General features: G+C 41.9%; 1 pseudogene across 1 annotated transcript in view; it reads right to left on the bottom strand.

The window, feature by feature from the left end:
* Window positions 1-13,389, bottom strand: part of LOC145657025 (NLR family CARD domain-containing protein 3-like) — a 40,093-nt pseudogene that overhangs the window by 12,317 nt on the left and 14,387 nt on the right. The window contains exons 7-8 of the transcript XR_014122820.1: window positions 11,430-11,600; window positions 6,023-6,196 (exon numbers count right to left, since the gene is read on the bottom strand). The product of XR_014122820.1 is annotated as an NLR family CARD domain-containing protein 3-like (transcript). The remainder of the gene's footprint in view (window positions 1-6,022; window positions 6,197-11,429; window positions 11,601-13,389) is intronic.

Raw genomic sequence — 13,389 nt, 5'->3', positions numbered from 1 at the left:
GTCTCTCTCTCTTTCTCTCTCTCACACAGGTAATAGTTCTGTCTCTCTCTCTCACAGATAACAGTTCTGTCTCTCTCTCTCACACACACAGATAATAGTTCTGTCTATCTCTCTCTCTCTCTCACACACAGATAATAGATCTCTCTCTCTCTATCTCTCTCACAGATAATAGTTCTCTCTCTCTCTCTCACACAAACACAGATAATAGTTCTGTCTCTAAAACACAGATAATAGTTCTATCTCTCTCTCAGATAATAGTTCTGTCTCTCTCTCTCAGATAATAGTTCTGTCTCTCTCTCTCTCTCTCTATTTCTCTCTCACACACACAGATAATAGTTCTGTCTCTCTCTGTCTCACACACAGATAATAGTTCTGTCTCTCTCTCACACAGATAATAGTTCTTTCTTTCTCTCTCTCTGTCTCACACACAGATAATAGTTCTGTCTCTCTCTCTCTCTCTCTCTCTCTCTCTCTCTCTCTCACACACACAGATAATAGTTCTGTATTTCTCTCTCTCTCACACAGTTATTAGTTCTCTCTCTCTGTCTCACAAAGATAATAGATCTGTCTCTCTCTCTCTTTCTCTCTCTATCACACACACACAGATAATAGTTCTGTATCTCTCTCTCTTTTTCTCTCTCTCTCTCTCTCTCAGAGATAAGTTCTGTCTCTCTCTCTCTATCTCACACACACACAGATAATAGTTCTGTCTATCTCTCTCTATATCTCTCTCTCAGATAATAGTTCTGTCTCTCTCTCTCTCTCTCTCTCTCTCTGACACACAAAGAAAATAGTTCTGTCTCTCTCTCTCTCTCTCTCTCTCTCTCACACACAGTTATTAGTTCTCTCTCTCTGTGTCTCACACAGAATAGATCTCTCTCTCTCACACACACACAGATAATAGTTCTGTCGCTCTTTCTCTCTCTCGCAGATAATAGTTCTGTCTCTCTCTCACAGATAACAGTTCTGTTTCTCTCTCTCTCTCTGTCTCACACACAGATATATTTCTGTCTCTCTCCCTCTCTCTCTCTCTCTCTCTCTCTTTCTCGGTCTCACAACAGTTTTGTCTCTCTCTCTCACTGTCTCGCACAAAGATAATAGTTCTGTCTCTCTCTTTCTCACAAACACACAGATAATAGTTCTGTCTGTCTCTCTCTCTTTCTCACACACAGATAATATTTCTGTCTGTCTCCCTCTCTCTCTCTCAGTCTCACACAACAGTTCTGTCTCTCTCTGTCTCACACACATAATAGTTCTGTCTCTCTCTCTCTCTCTCTCACATACAGATAATAGTTCTGTCTCTCTCTCTCTCACACACAGGTAATAGTTCTGTTGCTCTTTCTCTCTCTCTCGCACAGATAATAGTTCTGTCTCTCTCTCTCTCACACGGATAATAGTTCTGTCTCTCTCTCTCTCACACACAAAGATAATAGTTCTGTCTCTCTCTCTCTCTCTCTCTCACACACACAGATAATAGTTCTGTCTCTCTCTCTCTCACACGGAAAATAGTTCTGTCTCTCTCTCTCTCTCTCTCTCTCTCTCTCTCACACACACACACACACACACACACACACACACACACACACACAGATAATAGTACTGTCTCTCTCTCTCTCTCACACACACAGATAATAGTTCTGTCTCTCTCTCACACACACACAGATAATAGTTCTGTCTCTCTCTCTCTCTCTCACACACAGATAATAGTTCTGTCTCTCTCTCACACGGAAAATAGTTCTCTGTCTCTCTCTCTCTCTCTCTCACAAACAGATAATAGTTCTGTCTCTCTCTCACACACAGATAATAGTTCTGTCTCTCTCTCTCTCTCTCTCTCTCTCACAGATAATAGTTCTGTCTCTCTCTCTCTCACACACAGATAATAGTTCTGTCTCTCTCTCTCTCTCACACACAGATAATAGTTCTGTCTCTCTCTCTCACACACACACAGATAATAGTTCTGTCTCTCTCTCTCTCTCTCTCTCTCTCTCTCTCTCTCTCTCACAGATAGTTCTCTCTCTCTCGCTTTCTCTCTCTCTCTCACACACACACAGATAATAGTTATGTCACTCTCTCTTTCAGATAATAGTTCTGTCTCTCTCTCTCTCTCTCACAGACAGATAATAGTTCTGTCTCTCTCTCACACACACACACAGATAATAGTTCTGTCTCTCTCTCTCTCTCTCTCACACGGATAATAGTTCTGTCTCTCTCTATCTCTCTCTCTCTCTCACACACAAAGATAATAGTTCTGTCTCTCTCTCTCTCTCACACACAGATAATAGTTCTGTCTCTCTCACACACACACAAATAATAGTTCTGTCTCTCTCTCACACGGAAAATAGTTCAGTCTCTCTCTCTCTCTCACACACACACACACACACACACACACACACAGATAATAGTACTGTCTGTCTCTCTCTCACACACAGATAATAGTTCTGTCTCTCTCTCTCTCTCTCTCTCACACACACACAGATAATAGTTCTGTCTCTCTCTCACACACACACAGATAATAGTTCTGTCTCTCTCTCTCTCTCTCACACACAGATAATAGTTCTGTCTCTCTCTCTCTCACACACAGATAATAGTTCTGTCTCTCTCTCTCTCACACACAGATAATAGTTCTGTCTCTCTCTCTCTCTCACACACAGATAATAGTTCTGTCTCTCTCTCTCACACACACACAGAGAATAGTTCTGTCTCTCTCTCTCTCTCACAGATAATAGTTCTGTCTCTCTCTCTCTCTCTCTCTCTCTCACACAGATAATATTTCTGTCTCTCTCTCTCACACACACACAGTTATTAGTTCTGTCTTTCTCTCTTTCTCTCTCTCTCTCTCTCTCTCTGTGTTCCACACACAGATAATAGTTCTGTCGCTCTCTCTCTCTCTCTCACACAGATAACAGTTCTGTCTCTCTCTCTCTCACACACAGAAAAGTTCTGTCTCACACACAGATAATAGTTGTCTCTCCCTGTCTCACACACAGATAATAGTTCTGTCGCTCTCTCTCTCGCTCTCTGTCTCACACACAGATAATAGTTCTGTAGCTCTTTCTCTCTCTCTCGCACAGATAATAGTTCTGTCTCTCTGTCTCACACAGATAATAATTCTCTCTCTCTCTCTCTCTCTCTCTCTCTCTCTCACACACACACACAGATAATAGTTCTCTCTCTATGTCTCACACAGATAATAATTCTCTCTCTCTCTCTCTCTCTCTCTCACAAACACAGATAATAGTTCTGTCTCTCTCTCTCACACACACACAGATAATAGTTCTGTCTCTCTCTCACACAAACACACAAAGATAATAGTTCTCGCTCTCTCTCTCCATTTCAGACACACACATCGTTCTGGGCATTGAGAGTTCTGGTAAACTGGGATGTGATGATGTTGTCACTTCACCTCTCTTTTGTCTCTCTAGTTTGTTGACTGAGAGCGGCGCAGTGTTGATCATGCCTGTGGTTCCTTTTAGCTGTGCTGCCACAGCTACATCTGCCAAAGTCCATCTTTGCACATCATAGTTTCCTAATTTCCACACCCTCTACCTGGACATGTCTAATAATCTAGTCTCTCTGTCTGCTGAGGTTCACCTACCCCTGATGTCATGACGTTACTGTCTCAGCTGCCATGGCTCCTCCCACCACCCCATGATGCCCCCTGTTGTAGCCCCCCACACCTCCACCCCACACAGCTACTTCCCCGCTGCCCTTCATGGATGATCTCATACAGGAAGAGTTTCGGTCATGTGCACACCGTCGGGACCAGACTAGGACTTCTAGAAAACCACACTAGACATTAATTGCTTATTGTTCCATATTTCTTTATTTATTTTTCTCCATCTCACTACTTATTCTGCTCCTTATTGTCTATATTCTTACTACTGTAATGTCCGTTATTGTCCAGAGGACCCCACCAGTTTACAGCCCACCAGAACCAGTGCACCGAGGACACTGTCAGCACTGACATCCACACGTCTCTCACACATCTGGAGGACATGGACAGTTATGTTCCAGTGCTGTTCACTGATTACAGCTCAGCAGTCAACACAGTCACCCCAACCAAACTGACTGAAACACTCACCATTGGACTCACACCCTCCTTCTGTAAATGGGGGCTGAACTTTCTAACAGACAGAATCAGTCAGTCAGAACTGGCAATGTACATCCAGCACAAGGACTGAACTCTGGGACCCCCCAGGACTGTGTGGCCGCCCAGTATAACACCAGCATCATCAAACTGGTTTGCCTGATCACTGGATGAGACAGCATACAGGAGGGAGGCGACAGACATGGTGACATGGTGTCATGACAACAATCTCTCCCTGAAAGTAGACAAGACCAAGAAGATGATTGTTAACCCAAGGAGGAAGGAGAAGCAGCAGCACACCCCACTACAGACAGGAGAGATGGATGTGAACTCCTTCACCTTCCTGGAGTTCACATCAGTAAGGACCTCACCTGGTCCTACAACACACCCCACATCAGTGAGGACCTCACCTGGTCCTACAACACACCCCACATCAGTGAGGACCTCAGCTGGACCTACAACACACACCCCACATCAGTGAAGACCTCACCTGGACCTACAACACACCCCACATCAGTAAGGACCTGAGCTGGACCTACAACACACACCCCACATCAGTGAGGACCTGAGCTGGACCTACAACACACACCCCACATCAGTGAGGACCTCACCTGGACCTACGACACACCCCACCGCATCAGTGAGGACCTCACCTGGACCTACAACACACACAACGCATCACTGAGGACCTCATCTGGACCTACAACACACACAACGCATCACTGAGGACCTCACCTGGACCTACAACACACACAACGCATCACTGAGGACCTCACCTGGACCTACAACACACCCCACACCAGTGAGGACCTCACCTGGACCTACAACACACACCCCACATCAGTGAGGACCTCACCTGGACCTACAACACACCCCACATCAGTGAGGACATCACCTGGACCTACAACACACACCACATCAGTGAGGACCTCACCTGGACCTACAACACACACCACATCAGTGAGGACCTCACCTGGACCTACAACACAGCCCACATCAGTGAAGACCTCACCTGGACCTACAACACACACCCCACATCAGTGAGGACCTCACCTGGACCTACAACAAACACCACATCATAAAGAAATCCCAACAGTATCTGCTGTGTCCTCTGTTTATGTACGATACACAGCATGACTTGCAGGTAAACACTCTCCTGACATCAGAACTCTGAAAATGTTCAGCTCTTGTTCACAGTTTTATTGACAACAGGAGGAAACGTGAAACTGAATCACATGAAAGACAAATCAACAACAAGCCAGCCACAACAAGTACCGATATACACAAAACACAATGCAGCAAACTTCACAGAGAATAACATTATCCACCAAATAATGATCTGTGATTACAAATAACAATACAATAAACTACACACAACCACAATGTTTTCAACAGGTATGAGATGTACGCAGACAACTGCATTAGCACGGCTATAATAACTACAATAACTATAATAACTACAATAACTAGAACTCTTGGAGTTGTATTCTCTCACTCTACGATCGCTACACACATGAACCGAATCGCTGCTACTGACACCCTGTGGTTCATAAATGAATTACAACTAACCTCAAAAAATGGAACAGAGTTTATAAACTCCTGACAGAACAGCATCTGTATTTCCTGAGGAGGCTGAGGAAATGTAGCATGTCAACTAAAACTCAGCAGTTCCTACAGGAGAATGATGGAGAGTGAACTCACCAGCCACCACAGTATGATATGGGAACTGCACTACTCAGGAATGGAAGACTCAGTTTTCAGTATTTTCTCATTCTCACTCTTTCATAAACACACACAGACACCAACACAGAAACACACACGCACACACACACACACACACACACACACACCCACACACACACACACACACATATATATACAAGTAAGCACACACAAACAAACCCCCATACACATGCACACACTAACGTTCCATACCTGAGAGTGTCCAATCTGCAGTGGGGATCCTCCAGTCTAGAAGAGAGCAGCTTCACTCCTGACTCTCCTGGGTGATTGTACGTCAGGTCCAGTTCTTTCAGGTGGGAGGGGTTTGACCTCAGAGCTGAAGCCAGAGAAGAACAGCCTTCCTCTGTGACCAAACAACCAGACAGTCTGCAGAAAGGAGGGAAACAGGTAGAGAGACAGAGAGTGAGATGCACTTCCAGAGCAGCCTGCATGGGGCAGCTAGAGAGGCTGGTAACTGTAGTGGAGGTTCCTCCACTCTCATCTCTCTCCGGCGTCCTCCATGGCAGATGGTTTTGTTCACTCTTCTCCAGATCGCTGCTGTCTGTGTTTATTTTAGCTCTTATTTTTATTCAGCTCTTCAGAACTCTAGTGCACTATTAACCTACATCAAAAGAACCCTAAAGCTGGACTTACACTGTGTGATTTCAGTGGTCTTATAAGACTGTTACATGTCAGACTGTATGAGATGATGCCAGTAAAATCTTGGCAGAATTCTACATCTGGCTGTGATAACAGGAGTAATAACACTGTCACATTTCTGGACCTGTGACTCAGAGATAAAGTCTAAGAATCCTAAGCGATGCATACTTTTTTTGGAACTTGCAAAGCTGATGCCAGACTTTCACAAGTGTTTTCCTCAAGATTACAGATAGCTAGACTGCAAGTAGATACAACAGACATTACAATATACCCTACAGTAGATACAACAGATATCACAATATACCCTACAGTAGATACAACAGACAATACAATATAGGCTACAGTAGATACAACAAATATTACAATGTACCCTACAGTAAATACAACATATATCACAATGTACTCTACAGTAGATACAATATTACAATATACCCTACAGTAGATACAACAGATATCATAACATACTCCATAGTATATAGTATAGTGGAATTTTTTTTGTCATTATGGGAATATCTCTGAGAAATAGATATCCAAAATCAGCATATTGTAAATGAGTACATGAATTCCCCTAATGGTAGTATGACTTTAATATGGGATTATTAAACTTCCGCGTGCTGTCTCGACAGCAGAGTCCCTCGCAGTCTTCAAACACAGACTGAAGACCCATCTGTTTGTGGAATATTTAAATGACCACTGATCCTGCTCCTATGTTGACTAACTGAATCTCTAGTACTTCTTGTAGGGTGTTTATTACTCTGATGTTGACTGCTCCTATGTTGACTAACTCTAGTACTTACTGTTTATTGCACTGATTGTCTGTTATAGAGCTTAAATGTATTTTGTACTTCTAGACATTAGCATTGATCCCTGTATTTCAACAGTATTCTAGTTCATTGGTATCTTGCACTCTAACCTACTTTACTGGCTAGGATCTTTTCTATGAGGAAATGACAAAGCACTTTTCTAAGTCGTCCTGGATAAGAGCATCTGCCAAATGTTGTAAAAGTAAATATAAATGTACTCTTATGTGGTCATGGAACTGTCTTGGCTTTATGGGACATTTCTGAGAAATAGATATCCAAAATCAACCTGAATGAAATGAGTACATGAATTCACCCAAAGGTATTATTATTTTAATAGGAGTTTATGAAAAATAGTAGAGTGAAATCTGTCCAAACTTACTCTGCTGATACTCTGCAAATTCAATCTATACAAAATGAGTGCATTATTTCGCCTAAAGGTAGTTTGACTTTAATATGCATTTATGAAGACATTGTGCAGTGAGTGTCCAAACTTACTCTGCTAATAGTCAAGGGCTTCTACTCACATGTGGTAGTGGAACTGTTTTTGCATTTTGTTAAAATTCAGAAAAATATGTAAAACTTCAATATAGATTTATTAATGATATAATAATAGATTTAATGATATAATTAATGATATAATAATATAGATTTATTAAACTAGTGATAACCCGTTTCAGCTGGCCATCAAGATCTATAATAATCTTCTGAGAAACATTATGTAGAAAAAGCATTTTCCACAATGCTTATTAAGCTGTGTAAATATATTAGCAATTGTGTTTAATGTAATTATGCAATTAAACTAGTTCAATCAAGTAAACTGTATTTTGTACTTTTAAATGTAGTAAACGTGCATGTCCATCAAAGCTTTTTAAAATACGCAAGTCTGTTTCTTTGCTTAGGGAGAGTTAGATTGCGGTGAGCAGCGAAATACCGTAAAATCGCGCATATAGGCGCAATGAATTTAAACCGCGGATGACTTGACCGTGAATCGCTAAAGCGCGGATAGCGTGATCGCGGTTGTAACCTAGTGACCACCTGTAACCTAGTAACCACCTGTAACCTAGCTACAAGGTTTAAATGTGTTTAAACTGATGTAGGGGACATGACTGTTTCTCTCTCTCTCTCTCTCTCTCTCTCTCTCTCTCTCTCTCTCTCTCTCTCTCACACACACATACAAATAATAGTTCTCTCGCTCTCATGCACACATACAGATAAAAGTTCTCTCTCCCTCTTTCTCTCACACACAAATACACACACACACACACACACACACAAATAATAGTTCTGTCTCCCTCACACACACACACGTTTCAATTGAGGTGAAGCATTATAAACAGTAAATGAAACATACTTGTGTCAATCTGTGTAATAAATAAGATTTCAAACAGTAGTCATATTGGCTCTGAACTAAACAGTGATAGGTCTGGTTTACTGTGTGTAAACAGTAGTTATTTTGGTCCTGAACTAAACAGTGTGAGGTCTGGTTTACTGTGTATAAACAGTAGTCATATTGGTCCTGAACTAAACAGTGTGAGGTCTGGTTTACTGTGTATAAACAGTAGTTATATTGGCCCTGAACTAAACTGTGAGGTCTGGTTTACTGTGTATAAACAGTAGTTATATTGGTCCTGAACTAAACAGTGTGAGGTCTGGTTTACTGTGTATAAACAGTAGTTATATTGGTCCTGAAATAAACAGTGTGGGGTCTGGTTTACTGTGTATAAACAGTAGTTATATTGGTCCTAAACTAAACAGTGTGAGGTCTGGTTTAATTCTGTGTGTGGTTATATTTCTACATGTAGTTATATTGCTACATTTGGTTAGACTTCTACATGTGATTATAATTCTACGTGTGGTTATATTTCTATATGTGGTTATAATTCTCAGTGTATCTGAATCATGTAGTATCAAATGATGAATTATGCATGCAGAAATGTCTGATCTAAAGTTCTGATGTAATACAAAACACCACACATGCTATGCACCACACACACACACACACACACACACACACACACACACACACACACACACACACACACAATATCACTACTTCACACAACTAATTTATTCACTAAAATGAACCATTTACATTAACACAAAAAAAACAACTAAACAAGTCAGCAGAGCTGTGGGGCTACAGTGAGAGTGGACAGAGCTGGCACTACAGCAGACCTGTGGGGCTACAGTGAGAGTGGACACAGCTGCCACTACAGCAGGCCTGTGGGGCTACAGTGAGAGTGGACACAGCTGCCACTACAGCAGGCCTGTGGGGCTACAGTGAGAGTGGACACAGCTGACACTACAGCAGACCTGTGGGGCTACAGTGAGAGTGGACACAGCTGACACTACAGCAGGCCTGTGGGGCTACAGTGAGAGTGGACACAGCTGACACTACAGCAGGCCTGTGGGGCTACAGTGAGAGTGGACACAGCTGACACTACAGCAGACCTGTGGGGCTACAGTGAGAGTGGACACAGCTGACACTACAGCAGACCTGTGGGGCTACAGTGAGAGTGGACACAGCCGACACTACAGCAGAGCTGTGGGGCTACAGTGAGAGTGAACACAGCTGACACTACAGCAGACCTGTGGGGCTACAGTGAGAGTGGACACAGTTGGCTCCTCTGTCTCTGTCTGCTGTGTCCACTCTCTTCCATGTCCTCCTCCTGGACACTTTCACCATCAAGTTCTTCTGTCTTTTCTCTCTCCTGCTGTCATCTTACTAAAGAAGGTTGCCATGGCAATAGCATTACTCTTTCTCTTCATCCTGGTTGTTTTCTGTCTCTCTACACTAAATGTAAACGAAAAAGCAGGAGTATTTTATATTCTAGCCATTTCCTTAGATTTAAGGAAGCTAACATTAGGCTCATTAGCTTTGTTACAGTACATCAGGCACCCACTGTGGCGTGCACACACACACACACACACACACACACACACACTTCACTCCTTCTCTCCTCCTAATCTCCTGATTACTGTGTCTTGTGTGTCTTTCTTTCTCTCTTGTAATTAAGTCCACAGGTTCACTCGTCCAGTGCTGAACATTGTTCCTCACTACTGTGTTCAGATGTCCTGAGTTTACTGTCAGCTGTCTGCTCAGTTTCTCCCTCTGCTGACCCAACGTCTTCTACCATCACTGTTCTATTTTTGTTTGATGTTTCTGGCTTGATGAAAAAATTAGCAGCCAACATTCACTCCTAAGTCAAGCTAGTATGACGTTAGTGTGAGGTATCTAGGAGTAGTAACCAACAATATACTGTAACTTGGCAAGCTTAAGGTTACTAATATTAGCCAGCTACATGTTTAATAAAAACACCTGTGGAGAGAGATCACAGATTTATCTTAATGAATAACCAATAAACCTTTCAGGTCGATTGAATGAATATTAACTTGTTGAGTTCTTTCCTCCAGCACAGCTGTCAGTTCAGCTCATCTCAACATGTGTTGAACACATGATGTAAATCATAATGAGAACAGGGTCTCCCACCCAAAAACACAAGGGAATCGTGTGATTGTAAAAGAGTCCTGTAATGTGTCCAGAACCTCGATGGTTCAGCTTTAAATATTTTAAATACGATTTTAAGGGCTTTTATTTGCAGAGAGATGAAAATGACTGATGTTTACAGTGTTTCCATACATAAACTAGATAAATTCATTCAGTGAAAATCTTACATTAGAACACTTCATTTTACAACACTGTTGTTGGAGTTTCTGAATATATTCATCCTGTAAGACATTTTGCAAAATTTCTGCACTCAGGTGACCAAAAATGCAGCTTGTGGACAAAATGCCAAAGCGCCTAGTTGAAGCAGGATTGTAATAAATACACCTGTACATGTGGACAAGGACTCATCTGTGTCTCCTCTTTACAATGTTATATTTCTCTTCTAGACTTGAATAGCGGCTCATGCATCAGAAATGTAACTCTTTGTCTCCACAGTGTGGTCATTTAATGAAATGCAGTGAGGTTTCAACAGAAAACTATATTTAGAAATATTTAAAGAAGAGAACTTTATAATATAATATAAAAGTGTAAATTTCCTTGCATTGCTTTGCCTGGCAATGTTAGTTTAATACTGTACTATAAGGGAGTTGACACTGACCATTTTAAAATGGCTCTTTATTTACATTCAAAAATAGTCACAGAAACTCACCTGAGAATCTCCAGTTTACAGTGTGAACTCTTCAGTCCAGCACAGAGCTGCTCCACTCCTGAATTCTGCAGGTCATTATTAATCATCTCCAGTTCTCTCAGTGAGTTTTCTGTTTGTAGAACTCATGTGAGAGATTTGCAAGACTCTTCTGTGAGACCACAGCCAGATAGTCTGTAAACGAGTAAATACAGTAAATAATTTAGTTCAGTCAGAGGATGATGAATTAAAAGATCTGAACTGCTAATAAAAATGTAAAGAAGAGCTTGAAAGGTCTGGAACACACTGATACATTTTCAGCCTTTTAATTTTACAAACACAGCAACATTTCAACACTACTGTGTCTTCACCAAGGACAAAATGGACAAAGACATGACAAATAACATTCATTAGCAACCTAAGACAGGTGACCAAATAATGGATGGTTGGTTCACAAGTCAGTGAATGGGAGTTACCATAATCAGAGTCCAAATATCAAAATATCACACCCCTAACACCATAACAGGAAACAGAACAACATAAATCTCATTCAATGTTTCACAAATACAAACACACTAATATACAAACAGAAAATATTGTTGGAAGACATGCAGAGTAGTGAGTATGGAGGAATAAACACTGCAGTATTGATTATGGAGGAATAAACACTGCAGTATTGATTATGTTGGAATGAACATTGCAGTAGTGATTATGGAGGAATAAAACACTGCAGTAGTGATTATGGAGGAATAAACACCACAGTATTGATTATGGTGGAATAATCACTGTAGTTTTTATCATGGAGAAATAAACACTGCAGTAGTGATTATGGAATAATGAACACTGCAGTATTGATTATGTTGGCATGAACACCGCAGTAGTGATTTTAGAGGAATAAATCACTGTAGTATTTATTATGGAGGAATAAACACTGCAATGGTGATTATTGGAGGAATGAACATTGCAGTAGTGATTATGGAGGAATTAACACCACAGTATTGATTATTTTTGGAATAATCACTGTAGTATTTATTATGGAGAAATAAACACTGCAGTATTGACTATGAAATAATGAACAGTGCAGTAGTGATTATGGAGGAATGAACATTGCAGTAGTGAATATTAGTGTATGAACACTGCAGTACTAATGATGGTGGGATGAACATTGCATTAGTGATTATGGAGGAATGGACAGAATGCAGAGAGCAGAATCTTTTACTAGTGTTTACATTCCTGTGCTGACACTGAGTCACTGATCATGAAACATTCTCCTCTGCCTTTGCTTTTCCCAGTGAGGTCCTGAGTTCTGTCTGTGTGGTGCATCGAGAATCCTGGAGGCTCAATAGCTGAGTCAGGGACCCCATCAGTCAGTCAGGTGTGTGTGAGGCAGACCCCATCAGTCAGTCAGGTGTGTGTGAGGCAGACCCCATCAGTCAGTCAGGTGCGTGTGAGGCAGAACCCATCAGTCAGTTAAGTGCGTGTGAGGCAGAACCCATCAGTCAGTTAAGTGCGTGTGAGGCAGAACCCATCAGTCAGTTAAGTGCGTGTGAGGCAGAACCCATCAGTCAGTTAAGTGCGTGTGAGGCAGAACCCATCAGTCAGTTAAGTGCGTGTGAGGCAGAACCCATCAGTCAGTTAAGTGCGTGTGAGGCAGAACCCATCAGTCAGTTAAGTGCGTGTGAGGCAGAACCCATCAGTCAGTTAAGTGCGTGAGGCAGAACCCATCAGTCAGTTAAGTGCGTGAGGCAGAACCCATCAGTCAGTTAAGTGCGTGAGGCAGAACCCATCAGTCAGTTAAGTGCGTGAGGCAGAACCCATCAGTCAGTTAAGTGCGTGAGGCTGAACCCATCAGTCAGTTAAGTGCGTGAGGCTGAACCCATCAGTCAGTTAAGTGCGTGAGGCTGAACCCATCAGTCAGTTAAGTGCGTGAGGCTGAACCCATCAGTCAGTTAAGTGCGTGAGGCTGAACCCATCAGTCAGTTAA

Source organism: Electrophorus electricus, chromosome 1 (genome assembly GCF_041902795.1).
Source record: "Electrophorus electricus isolate QZ-2024a chromosome 1, ASM4190279v1, whole genome shotgun sequence".
Classification (NCBI taxonomy): domain Eukaryota; kingdom Metazoa; phylum Chordata; class Actinopteri; order Gymnotiformes; family Gymnotidae; genus Electrophorus; species Electrophorus electricus.
This window is presented reverse-complemented; position numbering and strand designations above follow the sequence as displayed.